Source organism: Marmota marmota, unplaced genomic scaffold, assembly GCF_001458135.2.
Source record: "Marmota marmota marmota unplaced genomic scaffold, marMar, whole genome shotgun sequence".
Lineage (NCBI taxonomy): Eukaryota > Metazoa > Chordata > Mammalia > Rodentia > Sciuridae > Marmota > Marmota marmota.
In genome coordinates, this window is record NW_026000240.1 from 18,687,685 (window position 1) to 18,707,601 (window position 19,917).

Here is a 19,917-nt window from a genome sequence, read left to right on the forward strand (position 1 = left end):
AAGGAAGGAAGGAAGGAAGGAAGGAAGGAAGGAAGGAAGGAAGGAAGGAAGGAAGGAAGGATCTAAGTAATTTTGCTGTGTATCTAAAAGATTCCATCTCTTGAAAGCCTATATTGCTAGTCATTTTCTGCTGAATACTTTTGGAATTTTTAATTTTATTTTTCTATCCTTACATTCTGCTACATGTTACTATAAGAATAACCTGGGCAGTTTTCCTTCTGGGCGTCATTAGGTTGGTCCTATGAAGGTTATGGTGGAAGGAAGATGACACAGGAACAGTCGAAGTCATAGCACCCACTTGACAGAACAGTCTTCAGATGGAAGACCCCTGATTGTGCTTTGAACCAAAGCTTACAGTATACTATTAGTGAAAATTAGTGGCAATACCTATTAAAAGCAAAAGTTAAAGTGGACGATCCAAGTTGACAACACTTAATGAGTCCAGGACAACCTAGATGCTAAATCTCCCTACTTATCTACTTAGTGATAAGAATCCTTTTATATCACTACTTAGCAAAGTTAGTAAAGGCATGGTTCTTATTACAAGCTAATCTCACCTATTAAAGAACAGAGTATAGCATACGGTATACAGTTCAGTCAGTGCATCTCAATCTGTAACTTTCTATGGGTCCTTCCTGATAGTCAACATTCGAGATGCTTAAATTTTCTTTGTTGAAGACTTTTAATGTTGTCACTTGCCTTCCAGAAGTTTCCATGCCAATAAAAAGGAGACCAAATTAACATGTCCTTAAACCCAAAGCCCTTCTTTCACTTTCCACCTGGGGTATAAGGTTGGTCCAAAAGCCCACAGTTTAAGTGAGTTGCTTCATTTGTGGGGCTGGAAGGAAGACACCATGTTGAGGGAAGAAATCAATTAAAGGACTACAAATGCAAAAACACTAATTAAAATTAATACCCCAAATGAGTAATTGGAATCATTGTCTTAAAGACTTAACCTTTGAATGAAAAATTTAATTGCTTCTGCAAAAAAAAATCTGTATGAAGTAGAAACTGGTTTCCTTAACAGTAGAGAATATGGTTCTAGAAAGTGGAGGTAACTGGATATAAGTTTCTGACAACAATTTAATAGAAGAGTCCCAAATTATTAGGCTGAGGCCAATACCTAGCAAGGACAAAAGCCTCTTCTGTGGGGAATTTTGAATAATACTTGCAGAAATATTACGACATGCATAAACTGAACTGAATTGTTTTCACAAGTGTGGTGATGTTTTACATAGTAAAATGTTTTTTTCTGCATGTACTTCAATTTCACAGCAAGAGTGGCATAGAACACCTAAACACAGAACATTCATGCAAGAGAGCTAACTCCTTGATGTAATAACGCATACACTTCAAAATGATTACGCTGTCCTTCATCTACTGCTTTCTGCATCTACAAGGTGGTGGTTAGGGAAAGCATGGCCCCCAGTATCAATATCTAGAAAGCAGCCACCACTTATGTGTATTCTCTTTTAGTATTTTTTCTTCATCAAATCTTCTGTTGTTGCTGCTTCTGAGCAAAAATAGCTAAAAACAAAATTGTAACCATTGAACACAGCACTCTAGCAACCAAGACATTTAAAACCTTCAGTCTTCTGGGGTGAGAGAGGAAAGCCCTATGTGGCATTTAGAACTCTGATGGACCAAAAGTGGTCACAAATTTTTGTGGCTTGAGGTTTTCCCAACTTTCTTGATCAGGTCACTGTAAGAGGTCTGACTTAAGTTTGTTTCAAAGCTCACATAAGGAAATTCTGGTTCTGGAGCAATATGAATAGTCCAATAAACTCTGTCCGATTTCATTCCCTTCACTGAAAACCCATGAGGATTGAACCGTGTGGCATCAATGACAAAACCTAGTGTGAGGTCACAAATTCCACTCTCACAGGGACATCCTTTGCAGTAATGCCATCTTTCATGTAAAACTGGTCTATAACTTCTGGGTCAAAAACACTCATCAAGATTTCCAGAGTTTGGTCTGGCTGCCTTGTTACCCAGACGGGTAATCCCAAGTATACAAGTACCAACAATCAGAATTCATATGTCCCAGAAAATATGTGGCATCATTTGGGAAAATTGCTTTAAGAAGCTCTGTTTCTTCCTGGAAATCCCTGGATGGGTGTCCTTGGTGAGGAGGCTTCATAAAATTCTTCCAAGATTTAAATAAACTTTCAACTAAGTCAAACCCACTGTAATCCCTAGCAAGCTTCCACAGGGGACCAATGGTTTCAGCAAGAGGGTGGTACCACATGTCTTCAAAATGATACAGCTCTTGGACACAACCATGCTACTCTCTGAGTACATAAGCTTCCTGCTTATCAGGTTTTGTTATACTTAGGACTGAACATTGCACACCTTTCAATGTACATCCCATTCAGATCCTGGAAGAGTGACAAGATCCCCCAGACCCTCGGTTTGCATCGGGGTGCTGCCAGGAGAAGCAAACTTCCACCAGCTTCTTGGTCCCTTGAATAAATGTGCAGCTTCCATTACTGTGAGAAGGCAACCAACCAACAACCATGGAAAATCAACTAAGTTAAACCTCTTCTCCTGCCGCTGCCGGGGATTGTTCCAGCTGCTACTAAAGTTTAGTTTCCTCTTTTTTTGCTATAGTTTTATGTAAATTTTTAAAAAAATGTTTTTTAAAATTCTGTGTGCACTTGCACATGCGTGTGAGCAAACTTTGAACTCGAGTCTGTTGGAAAGAGAGGCAGATACAGTTCAGTCGCTCTCTCTTTTTTTTTAATATATGGCAGCAGAATGCATTACAATTCTTATTACACATATAGAGCACAATTTTTCATATCTTTGGTTGAAAGTATATTCACACCAATTAGTGTCTTCATACCTGTACTTTGGATAATAATGATCATCACATTCCACCATCATTAATAACCCCATGCCCCCTCCCTTCCCATCTAACCCCTCTGCCCTGTCTAGAGTTTATCTATTCCTCCCATGCTCCCGATCCCTATCCCACTATGAATCAGCCTCCTTATATCAAAGAAAACATTTGGCATTTGGTTTTTGGGGATTGGCTAACTTCACTTAGCATTATCTTCTCTAACTCCATCCATTTACCTGCAAATGCCATGATTTTATTCTCTTTTATTGCTGAGTAATATTCCATTGTGTATATATGCCACATTTTTTTTTATCCTTTCATCTACTGAAGGGCAGCTAGGTTGGTTTCACAATTTAGCTATTGTGAATTGTGCTGCTATAAACAATGATGTGGCCATTTCCCTATAGTATGCTGTTTTTAAGTCCTTTGAGTATAAACCGAGGAGAGGGATAGCTGGGTCAAATGTTGGTTCCATTCCAAATTTTCCAAGAAATCTCCAAACTGCTTTCCATATTGGCTGCACCAATTTGCAGTCCCACCAGCAGTGTATGAGTGTGCCTTTCCCCCGACATTCTTGGCAACACTTATTGTTGTTTGTAGTCATAATAGCTGGCATTGTGACTGGAGTGAGATGAAATTTTAGAGTGGTTTTGATTTGCATTTCTCTAATTGCTAGTGATGATGAACATTTTTTCATATATTTGTTGATTGATTGCATATTATCTTCTGAGAAGTGTCTGTACAGGTCCTTTGCCCATTTTTTGATTGGGTTATTTGTTTTTTTGGTGCTTAGCTTTTTGAGTTCTTTATATACCCTAGAGATTAGTGCTCTATATAATTGGTAAAGATTTGCTTCCAAGATATAGGCTCTCTATTCACCTCACAGATTGTTTCTTTTTCTGAGAAGAAACTTTTTAGTTTGAGTCCATCCAATTTATTGATTTTTTATTTTAATTCTTGTGCCACAGGGGTCTTATTAAGGAAGTTGAGGCCTAATCCCACATGATGAGATTAGGGCCTATTTTTTCTTCTGTTAGATGCAGGGTCTCTGGATTTATTCCTAAGTCCTTGATCCATTTTGAGTTGAGTTTTGTGCATGGTAAGAGATAGGGGTTTAATTTCATTTTGCTGCACATGGATTTCCAGTTTTCCCAGCACCGTTTGTTGAAGATGCTATCTTTTCTTCAATGCATGTTTTTGGCACCTTTGTCTAATATAAGATAATTGTAGTTTTATGGATTAGTCTCTGTGTCCTCTATTCTGTACCAATTGTCTACCAGTCTGTTTTGGTGCCAATACCCAGTTCAGTCTCTTGTAGGCTGCTGCTTTCCAGTGCTAGCTAATGTCACTGTCCATACTGTGTGGGCCCTGAAGCCAACTTTTTATGTTATACCTTCAGTTTGCTGTTTTCTGAGACAAGAATGCATTTTAAATGTGAACCCCTCCACAATGGCGATATGTCATTCTTAATTTATAGTGGGTAATTTTTTTCCTTATCTCCAGCCCAGGAGGAAACAATCAAGCTTCATCTTCTTTGCTAGTGGATGAATGTTTCCTAGCCCACCTTTATACTGGGTGTATCACTTTAAATGATCTCATTTTATTCAGGGCCTCTGTTATAATATCCCCCTTGCTCTGGCCTAAGAGCCCACTCACCACTGCTTGCCCATGATAAGTGAGATCAAGAGCTCTTGTTAAAGGAAAATTAGCAACTTGCAGAAGCCAAAGAAAGTGTCAATGTATTTGTGCATATCAGAGTATTCCTTAGTTTTTGCCCCCAGAGATTTCTCTAACTTTCCTCAGAACTTAGCTTTGCACTCGATTTTAATTACACATAACTGGGCATTTCTAATTCTTCACATGATCTTCTTTGCGGCTCTGCCACAAAGGGACCTGGTGTGATTGTTAAAATCTCATGCAGGTTTTTGCATAAAGAACATAGGAGAGGATATTATGACATCATCATAAAACTAAAATAATTTTCTGCTTTAGAATTTTTATTGCTGACAGTAATTTAAAAGATACCCCATTTTTTCCTTCTGGAGATGACAATAGATGGTGTCTCTGTCGTAATGTAATTTATGGAATTTCAGATCCTTTGAACTTGTTTGTTTCCATTACCATTTTATTAGATAGTAAACCATCCAATTAATATAGTAGTGACTGTTTTATACCTAGGCACAAAAATATTTATCTTGAGATAATTATTAAAAGCATGATTTTTTTTGAAAGTTTCCAAAAGCATATTTTCTCAATTGTCTTAGCTAATAGTCATTGAACATTACTTATTTGTTCTGTTGTTGTTGAAATCTAGATCTAAGCCAAACAGATTCAGAAAATAGACCATGTTAGGAAATATTGGCTATACAAGCAAGGCACTTGAGAGATGAGGGACAGAATTAATAAGAAGAACAAATATGTACTTTGTGAGATTATTATTACTGCAGCCTTTTATCTCCTCCCAGTCATAAAACTTTATAAAACAATTGATAACAGGAAACAGCACTAGCTCATAGATTCCTGTATTAAAAATGATCTTTTTCTTAGCCAAATGATGCTGGTGCTATAATATGTGACTAGAACCAAAAGACTTTAGAGTTTAAAAAAATACTAAATACCTGCTCCATAGTCTAATGTACAAATGAATGAAAGCAGCGCAAGGTCTATGTCTAGTGTCCAAAGTTACACTAGGCACTAATAATAAAAACAGAATGACAATGACAGATTCCCCCTTTTATGCCCACTATTCTTGCAACCACAGCAAAGGTTTAAAAGATTTAAAGCACTCCAATGCACCATCTTTCATATTATAATGAACAAAATGTTGAAATCTGTTCTTTAAAATTGTTCTACGTTATTTTTAGGCACACGTAACAGAGTGCATCTCAGTAATTCAAACCAATCTCACAGCAATCTTCTATTTTTTTTTAATAATAAAAGTTTTTATTTTTTTTCTTTAATTTTTATTGTTGGTTGTTCAAAACATTACATAGTTCTTGACAAATCATATTTCTAAATGAGAAGGAAGAACTAAATAACTGTCATAAAATGAAAAATGTTTAAATATCTGAATGATGGGCCTTTATTTATTCATCCATTCATCCATTCATACACTGATATCTGTCTTTTCACAAGTATTATTGGTTTCCAAATTCATTTTCTTTTATTAAAATATCTTTTTATAAGTAAAAAGATGTTATTTGAAAGATTCATCTGCCTTAAGGAAATTTAATTATTAGCCATACAAAAAATATCAGATGAATGAAGAATTGAATGAGGAGAATGTGTCCAAGAGGCATCCAGTACAACTCTGCTGAGATGAGACCTGGCCTGTCCATTGGCCTGACAGAAGCCTCCACTGGGATGTGGGATACTTCACACATAGTCCTGCCAGGGTCGGTCAGTCAGTCACCAAAATTGTTTGGTCGCCTTGAGTTGATCATTGCTTCCTATTACATTTCTGCTTTTGTGTGCTCTGCATCTGTTTAGGTCTCTATCTTCTGTACATCCTCATGTATTTCTATCTACATGTAGTTTGTGCCTTTTGCTTGAGATATAGCCACAGGACCTGCCTGACTGAATGTTAGGGAGAGACAGGGCCACAAGTTCAAGGCCAGCCAGGGCCCTGTCTCACAAAAAAAAAAAAAAAAGTTGGCCATGAAGCTCAGTGGTAGAACACCCTGCGTTCAATTCTTTAAAATTACCTGGAGATTGTTAACACCCAGACTATTGACCCCATTCCTAAAGTTTCTGATTCAGTATGTCTAGGGTTGGGCTCTTGAATTTGCTTTTCTTTCTTTTCTTAAGAAACTCTCAGATTCTGTTAATGTTGCCAACTCAAACTCACACTCTGGATAACATTCTACTCTGGAAGATGGGATATAGGGGACAGAAGAGAAAGGAAAGAAGGGCATCATTGGCTTGCTTTTGGTATGCTTTGGTGGCTGGAAGGAGTCCATGCACCAGGGGTTTGGTTGTCTTTTAGACGAGAGGACAGGAAAGTAAGTTTTGTTTTGTGTTAGGAGTAAAGAAAGTTAGGGCAAAAGTAAATGTCAGTACCTTTGGAGGCAGATTAGCAGGAAGATCAGGGAGAGCTGCCCTGAGGGCTTTGAGCATTTTAGTCTAGTTCTNTAACTTAAAAATGAACAAAATATTTCAATGGACATTTAATAAAGGATGAGATATGAATAACCAATAAACACATGAAAATTTGTTCAACGTCATTTGCCATTGGGAAAATACCTTTCAAAGTCATAAGAACGTAACCATATGTAATCACCAGAATGGCTAAAATGAAAAAAGAACTTGTTGAATTTTGGAGAGAATATAAAGCAGCCGTGACTCACACATTGTTGAAGGGAGTGTAATATGGTACAACCACACTGGAAAAAGTCTGGCAATTTCTTATAAAACTAAGCCTATGTTTATTTTTTGACCCAGCAATTCAACTCCTAAATGTTTATGCAAGAGAAATGAATGCACATGTTCACTAAAACACTTGTCCAAGAATGTTCATAACAGCTTTATTCCTAATAGCTAAAGGCTGGGAATAGCTTGTTTTTCTATCAACAAGACAATGGATAAAGAAACCGCAGTATGTTCATACAATTGAGCTCTATGTAGCGATACAAAGAAACACTTCCCTTAAGTCCTGTGTTCTCAGAATTGTTCCACAACCACCATTTTCCATGCACTGAGGAATGGAATTGGGCCCGATAGCCTCGGTTCCACATGCAAAAGCTAAAGAATAATTTCAGAAAATTGTCAATTTTCAAAACACTGCATGACTAGAGGAGTACTTTTTACTTCCATTTAGATTAGAAGGGTTTGGCTTGGGTTCCACATGTTTGTAACCCATCTTTCTCAAATGACTGCAACGAAAATTCATACCTCTAAGTGAAAGAGTTGACTTTCCAATTGCACAGATGTTGGGAACATTGATAATGCAAAACAGCTTTCTCAGGTTTTGTGTGAGAGGGAAAAAAGAAAAGCTAGAATCAATATGGTTGCACTTTATATTTTACGTTCAGTTTATGTATGTGACATAACCTGTGGAGACAGAGATCTAGAGCTTAATTTGGCCACTACATGAGTAATTTTCATAGATTGTAACTTCATGATTATGCATGAGCAGATCCATGTACCCTTTTTCTGGCCATCAGAACTAGACTAAAATGCTCAAAGCCCTCAGGGCAGCTCTCCCTGATCTTCCTGCTAATCTGCCTCCAAAGGTACTGACATTTACTTTTGCCCTAACTTTCTTTACTCCTAACACAAAACAAAACTTACTTTCCTGTCCTCTCGTCTAAAAGACAACCAAACCCCTGGTGCATGGACTCCTTCCAGCCACCAAAGCATACCAAAAGCAAGCCAATGATGCCCTTCTTTCCTTTCTCTTCTGTCCCCTATATCCCATCTTCCAGAGTAGAATGTTATCCAGAGTGTGAGTTTGAGTTGGCAACATTAACAGAATCTGAGAGTTTCTTAAGAAAAGAAAGAAAAGCAAATTCAAGAGCCCAACCCTAGACATACTGAATCAGAAACTTTAGGAATGGGGTCAATAGTCTGGGTGTTAACAATCTCCAGGTAATTTTAAAGAATTGAACGCAGGGTGTTCTACCACTGAGCTTCATGGCCAACTTTTTTTTTTTTTTTTGTGAGACAGGGCCCTGGCTGGCCTTGAACTTGTGGTCCTCTTGTCTTAGCCTCCCAAGTAACTGGGATTACAAACCTTTGACACCGCACCCAGGTCACAGTAAAGTGTGAAAAGTATAAAGAGCCCTGGAATAACACAGTGGTTCTCAGAACTTCCACAGGCCAGAATCACCTGGAAGCTTTAAAAAACTATTTGCTTGGTCTTGGTGAAGGGTACATGGGTATTTGCTGTAATGTATTTCAACTTTTCTGTGTGCTTGGCAATTTTTATAATTAAACATTGGGAAAAACAATATGCTTGCAATGTTACTTATCATTTATACATCCACTTGATGAATTGAGCTGGACAGTCTTCAAGGCAAATTTAATTAATTTGACAGATAAGATAGATGAGAAAAAAATGTTCATTGTCTATGGGGATGGTGGCCTCATTAACTTGTATCTTTCAGAAGACACCTATTTGATGGGTGAGTTTTATGTTATAGGAAAAGTAAAATAAGTGAAAAAAAGAAAGAAAGAAAGAAAGAATCAAAAGGCAAAAAGAAACTCATAAGCCTGCAGCCTGAAAAGTACTGGCTGGCTGGATAATTAGCAGTGGTTTGTCAGATGCTATTGAGGAAGGATTTATGCTAATAGTGATTCATTTTATCTTATAGGAAGACATTAATTTAATCAGCAGCTCACTTTCTCTTTAGCGAAAACATTAGCTAAATTGCACCATTAGCTAAATAAAACCCAGAAAAAGAAACTAATTGGAAACATTGCTTTTAGGTAATGAAGCACTTACACATCCATTTTAGGGTTTCATTAAGTTTTAGTTTTAGGAAGTTTACACACAGCTCACCTGAAAAACACATAATTTTAATGGGAATGTATAGGTGCCAAAGCCACTGTGGGAAATTTTCTTTTTCATTTTGTTGCATTTAATTTTAACCAAACATTTCATCAAAATTTTGATGGTCTGGGGGCGAACAAATGAACTAGACAATATTCCATTACTTACAGAGCTAAGGAGCAAAAATTTAAACCTCTACCAGGTGGTAAGAGCCATTAAAGAGGAGTCTATAGGAACACAGGGTAAGGTGGTGCATTCTGTCTGAGAAGCAGGCAACTTGGACAGTGCTATCATCTCTCTTTTCTCTTTATGTCTTCTCACTTCTTCCTTCTCTCCTCCCCACCCCTTCTCATTTTGGGGATGAATTCCAAAGGTGGAAGTGTTTCTTCAGGAAACCAGAGGAAGTCACATCTGTCCCACATCCTGCAGCTTGCCAAAAGGTTTGCTCAAGCCAAAATGAAGAACATTCTAGACAGCTACAGCACTCCGCGGAGCGTCTTATTGGAAAACTCTGGAAGGCAGCCTCGTGGCTGGAGAGCACTTTGGCACCAAGTGAGCACAAGGAGTACCAGCCCTGCTGGGAAGAAGAAATTGATGTCGGAGAGGGGAAGCAGTTTTAGTAATGATGAGAAGAAATGGAACAGTCCCAGGATTATCCAGGGATGTTTTTGTTAGTTGATTAACCTAGGTTTTTTTTTTTTCTTAATTCATAATGATTACAAATATAGAAACTATTTAAAGAGCTGTCTAGATATTTTCCAGAAACAGGAATGGTTTCATAATTTGTTGGACCCAAAGAAAACTAGAAATGTGGAGCCTCTTGTTTAAAAAAAAAAAAAATCTCCAAGACAGAGACAATAACAATTTAAACCACATGTGGAGCCCCTGAGCAATTGCACAACACCTAGGCCCATGAAGCCAGCATTGGAAAGAGGGCGATATCACTTTACATGTGGAAGAAAGCTAACCCTTCCCTGTTCCATCCAGTTTAAAATGTTGTAGGCACCAAGATAGAGTAAAAGCAGGTCTGAATCCCGGCTTCATCTCATCAACTAAGGATATGGGGAAAGTTATTGTGAGTTCATCATAGAAATATAGCATAGAAACAAATATTCCATTCAAGTTCAAACAGCACATGTGGATTGTGCAAATGAACTTTTTCTTGTGTATCTATGAATAACAGAATGTATTATAAAATAATAATGTGTGAAATTAGTGGCATCAAGACCTTACTATTTGGTTTGGAATAATTGTATTAGTTAAAACACTCTTTTGGGTTTCTTTTTTTTTCTTTGCTCCTTCAGCTATCAATTTCATATCTCATTCCCAGTGCTGAGCTATCAGTTACAAGTTAGATTCACCATAAAAATATTGTTTAAAGAAAAGGTAGTTTTTTTACAGGCATGATGGCACATGTCTATAATCCCAGTGGCTCAGGAGACTGAGGCTCAGGAGACTGGCTTTGAACTTTGTGAGTTCAAAGCCAACTTCAGCAATTTAGCAAGACCCTTAAACAACTTAGCGACACTCTGTGTCTTAATAATGTATTAAGAAGGGCTGGGGATGTCACTTAGTGGTTAAGTGCCTTTGATTTCAGTCTTAGATACCAAAAAGAAAAGAACATGTATTTTTAATAATTAAATTAAACTTGTATATTTATGTTGAGACATAATATCATGTGCATATACATTCAGTGTATTTTATTCTTCATTGTAATCTTTCACCATTATTTTTTTGTCCTCATAGGTAGATGCTTTTAAGTTATATAGTGCTTGATAACTTTGAAGAAAATATAATTTATATTTTGTCATTTATATTTTGTCCTTCCATATTATGCATAAGAACAGGAGAGCTATTTCTCAACTGTGGAACCCTCTCCTTAAGAGTGATCTGACAACTTCCTGCACTGTCTCTGGCTTTTCCCAGTACATCCTTAAGAAACTGGCACTAACATTTTAAGTATCTGTTCTCCTGAGCAAGATCACCGCTATTCTTACTCCATTAAAAAGGGAATGCACCAGGGCCAGAGTATTTCCACAAGCACATCTGTTATGGTTTTGGATATGAGCTGTCACCCAAAGGTTCCTGAGTTAATGCAGGGGTAGTCAGAGGTGAAATGATTGGATTGTGAGAGCTGTGACCTCATCAGTCCATCCTGTTTGAATGGACTGACTGGTAGTAACTATAGACAGATAGGGCAAGGCTAGAGGAGGTGGGTCACTGGGGTGTGCTCTGGAAGGGTGCATCTTCCCTGCAGATACTTCCCCTCTCTCTATGCTTCCCAGCTCCCATGAGCTGAGCAGCTTTCCTCTGCCATGCCCTTTCTCCATGATGTTCTGTCCCACCTCGGACCCAAAGGGATGAAGTCAATGAAGTCAACTGAAAGTGGATTGAACCTCTGAAGCTGTGAGCCCCAGATAAACGTTCGTTCCTCTAAGTTGTTCTTGTCAGGTATTTTGGTCATGGGGACACAAAGCTGACTAACACCACATCTGTGTGAGATGCTGCAAAAACAGGTTCCTGCTGATCCTCTGTGAATAAGTTTCTGCATGCTTTAGGAGATGCTTGCTGCTGTGAGCCCTGAGCCTTTGAGAAACAAACCTTATTAGGTCACTGTGGGATAAACAGAGGCAAGAATTGAAGCTTTTTAAAAAAACATGATAAGGACACTTAGTATGAGACCTACCATTTTAACAGATTTTTAAAAGTATAACAGAGTTTTGTTAACTATAGACACAATTGTGTAGAGCAGATCTGAAACTCATCTTACAAAACTGAAACTTTTGATCTATTCAGTAGCAACTCCCCTATGTCCTCCTTCTCTGTCCCTTGCAAGCTTTTCCTCTTTGCTTCTAAGAGTCTATTTTAGATATCTCAAATGGAATGATATAGTATCTGTCCTTCTGTGACTAGCTTATTTCACATAGCATAATGTTCCCAAGTAATTATTTATCTCATTTTACCAGCAAGAAATACAAAGTCAGATGGAACAAGTTAAATGTCCAAAGTCATAAACCTAGTGATTAGCATTGGTGTGCCATTTGAACTTCCTATTCTGAAAAAAAATATTCACCAGTGATATAGGCATCTGGAAAAAAAAAGTTGATAAAGTATTTCTCAGTCTCTGCTAGATTGTCTCACAATCACTTAACATTTATTGACACATTTTATGCTATAACAAACCTCCAGGACAGGTGCTATTGTAGCTTCTCACAATGGGGAAAACTGAGAACAAAGCAAGTTTGGTGACTTCATCAAAGTCACCTGTCAGTGAGTTGCAAAGCTGGAATTCAGTTCTAGGAGTTCTGGAACCAAAATCCATGTTCTTGCTTTCTAGCTGTCCTGAAACTCACATGCTGGCTCAGGAACATTTCTCCAGAGTTGAGAAAGGTACCCGACCATAGCTGTTCTTTGGCTACTTACCCAGCTTATCCTAAGGCAAGAGAAGAAGATCTCCCCATCGAGGGTCAGATTGGACATCCTCAGGGGGACATGCCAGGGGTTTCAGTCCAAGGCACTGGTCAGGGCAGAGTGTAAGGACAAAGGCAGCCACAAGGTCACAGTAACAACTGCAAATGTTTCTTCACACACACACTCCATTTCCAGTGTGAACTCTCTGACTTGGTTTGTCCTGCACTGAAAATTATGTGAATATTTGAGGCGTAATCTAGATTCAAAAGCCATAGGCTCACTAGGATGTATCTATCTTTATTTGCCTGGCTTTTCAGAAATTTGTAGAAATTCCCAATTCCTGAAGTTGAGCTCTCAATTCTCCTAAATTTTTTTTTTTTTTTTTAGTGTGGATCGAACTCAGGGGCACTTAACCGTGCGTTTGTATTTTATTTAGAGACAAGATCTCAGCTGAGAACTCATGACCTTCTATCTCAGCTTCCCAAGCCACTCGGATTACAAGTGTGTGCCACCCTAAAGAAATTTTCTATTTTTTTTTTCCTTTACATTTGAGGAAGATTCTAAGCTTATTTTTGTTGCTTTTTTTTTTTAGCTTCATCAAGGACTGAATCCCAGGAAACAAAAATTGGAAACAAACATTTCAAACATTCATCTGGCTTGAGTGGCTAGCATGGCCCTCATCTATAGGTAGATTCTTGATTAATAAATAAGACAGGAGAAGCTGCAATGGTGAACAAAAGGAGAGCACTAGTGAGATGTTCTAAGGCAAAGTGCCTGAAAAGTGTCAAATCAGAGATAAGACAAATGCCAGGTTCCCAGGGCAGAAGCCCAAGCCTCAAATGAAAAATGGAAAACAAAAATAAAAAAAAAGAACCAAAGTTAGGAAACACATGGAAATGGAATGTAAGTGTTAGCAGGCCAGGAACACCAGAGAGCAGGGAAGATCTGGGAAGACAGCCAGACCATTGTGTGTTCTGGGCCCATTCCTGCAGCTCAGTGATAATGGTTGCACAACTGGAGTACACCCAAACCTGAAACTGTACACTCTGAAAGGGTAAGTTTATAGGAAGTGAATGCATATCCCTAAAGCTGCAGGTTTTTCAAAGTATATGGTTGGGATAGACAAAAAAACTAGAAAAGAGAATATAGCAGGAAACTCTGTCCCTAGCAATTCCAGAATTCTTAGATGTTAACTCTAAAACGCTGATGCATACGTAAAACTGAAAGTGTAATGTCATCTGCCAGCTATGGCGTTTAGCATAGTTAAAAATCATGAGATTTGGGGCTGGGGATGTGGCTCAAGCGGTAGCGCGCTCGCCTGGTATGCGTGCGGCCGCGGTTCGATCCTCAGCACCACATACAAACAAAGATGTTGTGTCCACCGATAACTAGTAAATAAATAAATAAATATTTTAAAAAAAAATCATGAGATTTAACCCAGGCACGGTGGCAAACACCTGTAATCTCAGCAGCTTGGGAGGCTGAAGCATGAGGATCTGGAGTTCAAAGCCAGTCTCAGCCCAAGTGAGGCACCAAGCAACTCAGTGAGACCCTGTCTCTAAATAATATACAAAATGGGACTGGGGATGTGGCTCAGTGGTTGAATAAGCTCCTGAGTTCAATCCCCAGTATACCAAAAAAAAAAAAATCTTGAGATTTAGATAAAAAGATCTGGGAAAGTGGCAGAGGAGTTGCTAATTTTCTAGATCTGACAAACATGGTTTTAGCACTCTAGTATGTGAAATTGTTTTCCATTCTGAGTTATTCAGAACTACCAAGAATATCAAAGGCATATTTTAAAATACTATGTTTTATTGTAATGATATAATTCATATAAAACTCTTTCTTTAAATCTATTACTAAAAATGTTCTTGTTCTATTTCTTATTTTTGAGCAAATATGCATTGTAGTTGACAATATATGTTCTTTATTTTTTACCAGTAAGATGCTCAGTCACATCTTGATCTATTCAAGTTAGGAAACATTCAAAATTTGGATCAGGCTCAGTAGAGCACATACAAATGTTAAATTTAAAATAAACACTTAATTGATATCATTAGGTCACGTCCAGCTCATGGCTAACTTCGCAGTAGATGTAATAACATTTATCATATTTGCTACCATGTCCAAGAACATTCTTACTTTGTTGAAAACATCTTCAGGGAAAAAGAACGGGAATATGTAGATATAGTTTAAATAAAACAATAGTTTTAATCCCTTCTTTGGACGTGTACCATAATAATGGAGAAACAAATTATGAGAATAATTGACATTGAAACACTTAATTTATCCAATATGTGCTCAGCGTATTGTTAGTTAGTTTACAGGATGTGTTGTTAAGTGATCTTGAATTTTAATATAATTAAGGCAATGAAAAAATTTTAAAAAATGGAACACATATTATGTCCTTGGGCATAGTGCCTGCACGACTTTCCGTTTGGCAGTACGCAGCTGTTCAAGAATTCTAGTTAAAAGATACGCTGTCCATTTGCAGTACATCTTAAATGCAAAGGTGTCTTGGCCTCTGTGGTAACAATTGTGGTTATACAGGTGTCAACATAAATACAGGCTTTGCCTCCATAGAGTTTAGTCTGTTAAAAAAAAAAAAGCAAAAAATAGACACATAAAGCTACAAAGCTCATGGCAGTGCATATGTGATATGATGAAGGAACAGCAGGAGTGTTTAACCCCTGGGTCAAGGAAGACTGGCAGGAGGAGGGGTTCAAAAGGCTCTGGGGTCAGGACTGAGCCCAGGCCTAGGCAGGAGTCACCTAGGGGTAGGGCAGAATGGAGGCAGGAGGGGGAGCAGGATTGTAGGGGGAGATGACAAAGCCAAGGGAGAGCTATGACAAATAACATGGTGTGGGGCATTGGCTGGTAGTGGGTTCTGATGAGGACCACCAGGAAGTGATGGGACAGAGGACAATGGAGAGGCAGAGAGGCCTCACGTGTCACCCTAGAGGCTTGCTTCATCTTGTGTGTGTCAGGAAGATATAGTGAACTTATACAGGAAAATTCTGTGGTTTCAGTTGTATTTAGTACATTATTATGACGGCATATAAGATGGAGGTAGTTTAAATACTTTGGTGGTATGAAGGGGGAAAAATTATTTGACAAATATCTGGGGAGTCAAGATATATTCACACGTAATAATGGATTAGAACTAGGTGAATGAAGCATGGAAAAGTTTTGAAGGAGACTTCTAGCCTCTAGCTAAGCGGATTGTGGCACTGCCAGTCAAGATACAGTCAAGATACAGGAAAAGGTCCGAGGTAAAATGAACTTTGTTTTGGACCTGGGGAATTTGGGGTGCTGTGTCATACCCAGAAAAAAATTGCTGGCACTGTGAGCTGATAGGCAAAGACAAGGATCTTCAGGAAACTAGAGGTTTGAGAATATTAAACTTGTAAGTAATTATCCAAGACATTTAAAAAGGGGTTTTTCAATAAATGTGTACCAAGTAATATAACCAGGTAAAATGAATATATAAGGATGGTGTGGAAAAATAGGCCATGAAAGAGACAAAGAACTGCAGAAGTCTGAGAACCAGGAGGAGGCGATATCATGGAGCAAGGAGCCAGAGTTAAGAAAAAGAAAGACTGAATTGTTCCCACTGATTTAGGAATAAAGAGGTCATTGGTGAACTATGACAGAGTCATTTCCATGGAGAACTGAGACAGAAAGAAGTTGAACACACTAGAGTTGGACACTCCAAAGCAACAGAAATGGAAGAGACAGGAGGACTGCCAGGGCAGAAGAGACGGGAGAGGGGAGGACACAGCTGGAATCTGGTGCGTGTGCTCTCTCCAGGAAGCAGCACAGACACACCTGGCGCAGCTTGTTGGCACAGGTCGCCTAGTTGAGAGGGGATCAGCCAGACCACACCCCACAGCCACTTTCACAGGTTCCAGGCTGGACTTGAGTGTTTTGTAATTAATATATGCACTTTTGACATTGAGAAGGAACTTTCTCTTTTGTTCTGCATTCAGGGCTCTGTTTGAATGTGTGTGTTTCACCTGATAGGAGCGCTTGCTTTTCTGTATTTTTTGAATTATTTATAACACAAAGATTCATTGATCATTTTTAAATTTTTTTAAGATGTTAGTGAACCTTATTTTAATCCATTTATTTATATGCAGTGCTGAGAATCAAACCCCAGTGCCTCACAAATACTAGACAAGCACTCTAGCACTGAGCCACAATCCTAGCCCATTCATACATTATTTTTAATCAGGAAAAATACTGAATATTTTCAATTATGAACCTAACAAAATCAGTGGACAAGGGAAGCCAAAGGAAAACATCTTACTAAATTATATGAGTGGGGAGTGAATGGTCTCTTTTCTTTGTGACATTAACTTGGAAAGTGCTCAACTCACAAGGTAGTATACACTTAACCAGGAAAAATACACAAACACTGAGAGCAAACAAATTGTACAAGCGAAGTAACTAGACTTATTTTTAAATGTTCTATTATTTATTTTTGGATGCTTATACACAAACATGTTTCAATTAATACTATTTCTCTAAGATTTAAAACTCATCACAGTGCAATTATATACTATGAAGACTGAACAAGAAAAAATAGAAAGTAGACTTAAAAATGTTTGGTAACTATCATGTATTTGTGACTATATTGCTGGCAAATTAGATTTTGAAGCCTAATAGATATGGTTTGCAAAATCATCATTTTGTATTGAGTCACTGTCAAACAGGTGGCTCTGTTATTGTGAATTTTATTTTAAATTATACTCTCTGTATTTTCTTTGACCAATAATTGGCCTTTATATGTGAAGATAATTTTAGTTCATTTTAGAAAATGGTTTGTATATCAATATGTTAAGTATGCACTTATATTTTTATTGAGTCTTTTCTTCCAAAAGCATTATGTGTATTTTCTGTTTTATAATATTTATTGAAGCTGAGGTTACATTCATGAAGTCCCTAGCCTTGCTTGTTACATTTACTTTTAAATTCTAAAGTTTATTCTATTGTGCATGGATCTATTGATTGATTGATTGATTGATCTTACTCTTTTCTTTTCTAGGATTAGTGGAGATAATATTGCCTGGGGGGAAATAAATTTAATAAATGCATTCATAAATATAAAAATTTTAAGTAGGAAAATTATATAGTATTTGAGAAAGACAAAGGAGGCAACTGTTGCAAAGTTTCTGAGGTAGACATGTGACCCTAATATTCAAAAAAGATACCCAGGTGACTGGGAGCAAGGTCAGAGGGACCAGGACACATTGGTCATTGTGAGTATTTTGGCTTCTTCTCTGACAACATAGGCAGAAGAAAAGCAAGTCAACCGTCCTTTTCTGATGCATCTGAAGAAAAGCTCTTGACCCAGCCCAGTGCTCAATTGCCCCTGTTTATCTATGCACAGAGCAGGAAGAATCTGTCCAAACTTAAGTTTCTCCTTGGCCTTCATTGGTGAACACTGTCCTCCTGGGACTGCAGCCAAAGAGTCCACCATTCTGCATTGGCTGCCCACACCATGGCAACCAGGGAATGCTGCCCCTCATTTTCACCCTGACACCCACTGACACAGAAGGATCAAATAAGTGAGAGTTGGTGATGGAAGACACAGTCACCTTCTAATCATCTCCTGTAAGAATCTCCTGCTCCAGATTCCAAAACTACATCTGTTGTTCTTGACCCAGTTCTACAATGTGCTCTTCATTTTTACTTCTCCATACCTCAAAATATGATGAATACTGCTACTATGACTTCTTCTACTACTACTATTTAATACTAACACTATTACTACTACTACTACTACTACTAATAGTAATAATAATAATAATAATAATAATAATAAAGTAACAGATACCAATTAAAATGAAGCTATTTCTATAAATTTATGAATAGCATTCATAACAAATATCCATTTGATCGTTAAACAATGAAGCTTACATATCCTCCGATATTGTTTAACAAAACATAATTTATTTTATTTTTTTTAAATATTTATTTTTTTAGGTGTAGATGGACACAACAGAATGCCTTTATTTTTATGTGGTGCTGAGGATCGAACCCGGGTCCCACCCATGCTAGGCACGATCCCAGCCCCAACAAAACATAATTTAATGCAGACAACTGGTAAACCAACAGTCCAAAAAGTCTTGCTGGGTAAAGCAAAGCAGTAGTTTAGCTATCTCTGACTGTGGAATCATACTTGATTGAGATTATCAATGTCATCATTATCATTATCATTGTCATCATCATTTAATGCTTTTTCACCACTCATTATTTGCTCTATTTTGCTAACCCCTTTATACACAAAGTTATCTTAATCATTAAACAACCAGTTTGGCAAACACTACTATTTTACTATTGCAGAGGATGTCACAGAGATATGTAAATATATCTCAAATCCCAGTTTTTCTTACCTGACTCCAAACCCAGGGGAATCAGCATGGACTCTTTATTTACTAAACCAACCAAAATAGTTCGAGAATGGAAACATAAAGGCCACACAGTATATGAAAAGATGTAAAACTTTGTTACAAAATCCTCCTCCCAGTTGACCTACTGAGCAGTTCAAAACTTGCCTCAGTGAGCCCCAGGCAGCTCTCAAGCAAGCTCTGCAGGGTATGCAAGCCAAAAATTCAAACTTTAGCTGCAGGGTACTCTCTTCCTGAAAAACTGCAGTCTTTTGTTTTGTCTTTCAAATAATGATGTGTACTGTGGAATAACAAAATGTATTATATTATTTTGAATTACTCATAAGAAGAAGAGAGAGAGCAAGAGAATGAATGTACTGTCCCTAATTTCCCAAATGTGAAAAAACCACGACTGGCGTCATTGACAATCATCTTCATTGATGTCGTCGTCATGGTTGTCACTTGTGAACAGGCTCTTCCCACGAAGACACAGGGACCTTCTAAGCAGCATTGGGTATGATCTCGCCTATCAGAAAGCAACCTCTCTGCTTGTGTTCTCAGGTTCCACAGCTGGAGGCTGGATAGGAACCAGGCAGGTGTGGAGTCTCCTGCATAATCAGTTCATGGAGCACTTTGGATGGCACAGGAGGTCCACCTTGAAAACTTCAGAAAAGCTGTTGATTAGAAAGTGGCATATTGAAAGGAAATCTGTAGTCCTCCCCTGAAAATTCTGCCCTGTGTTTACAGCTCTAACACATTGAGATGCTAAGTTGCTTCTAAAC

The 19,917-nt window shown here is 37.9% G+C and overlaps 1 pseudogene; it reads right to left on the minus strand.

Moving 5' to 3' along the window:
• Positions 1-1,472: 1,472 nt before the first annotated feature.
• Positions 1,473-19,588, minus strand: LOC107143136 (annotated as a pseudogene).
• Between the last annotated feature and the right edge of the window lie 329 nt (positions 19,589-19,917).